An 869-nucleotide genomic window follows, 5' to 3' on the forward strand; every position below is an offset into this window, starting at 1 on the left:
ATAATGCTCTCGAATTAATAACGTCCGCTAAGCACATAAAAAAGCAACAAGCTTGCTCAATAAGAACTAAAATAGGCTATTTTGTGGCTAGACAGGTAAACAGAAGTTTTATTCCCACATGATATCCTTCTTACCGCGGCACCCTCTAATTGGGTTTGTCAAACACAGTTGCAATGTCTGCTCGTAGAGTACGACAGGGTTTATCTGTTGTCTTTACCTGTCATGGCGTTCTACGTCTCCATTACGGTCGGCGCCACGACGCCGATCTCTAAATGGGCATCTATGACCGCCGCAAGGCACAACGTCTCCAATGTGGGTGCAAACTCTAGCGCGTGCAGATCACTCAGTGCCACTTGAACGAAGTGGTGGGGCGCGACGAGCTGCCGATCTCGTGGAGGCGAGTGACCTTCTCTGATGCGTGTCGATGTGCGGCCACGAAACAGAAACACCCGGTCCCCAATCACACAGCAGGCCTGGAGCGCTCTGGCACAAGGGCCCGACCGCCTTGGCTTCACTTGCGTCCAGCGAGACCTCCCTGGGTCGTACTTGTGCAGGTCTGCAAAGATTGCGCGCTGCTGGTGGTTGTAACCTCCAAAGATGTACATCTCTCCGTTGTACGCGAACACGCTATGACTGAAGCCTAGCGTTGGGGCTACGCCTTCTACGTGCGGGCGCACCCAGGTCCCGTTCACAGTGTCCAGGTAATGCACAGAGTTGCTGCCAGGCGCGCTTCCAAAAACATAAATACGGCTACCAATGGCACAGCCCGAATTAAAAGGCGGACACGCTGGAGCGTCTCCAGTTGTGTGAACTCGATGCCACTTGTAGGTATCCAGGTCAAGGAAGTGCAACGTACAGTCATGAAATTT

At 52.6% G+C, this 869-nt stretch overlaps 1 pseudogene; it reads right to left on the reverse strand.

Moving 5' to 3' along the window:
• Positions 1-230: 230 nt before the first annotated feature.
• Positions 231-605, reverse strand: LOC149335509 (kelch domain-containing protein 3 pseudogene; annotated as a pseudogene).
• Positions 606-869: the final 264 nt, after the last annotated feature.

The sequence above is a fragment of the Amblyomma mixtum genome, chromosome 7 (genome assembly GCF_055824585.1).
Source record: "Amblyomma mixtum isolate Tamu chromosome 7, ASM5582458v1, whole genome shotgun sequence".
Lineage (NCBI taxonomy): Eukaryota > Metazoa > Arthropoda > Arachnida > Ixodida > Ixodidae > Amblyomma > Amblyomma mixtum.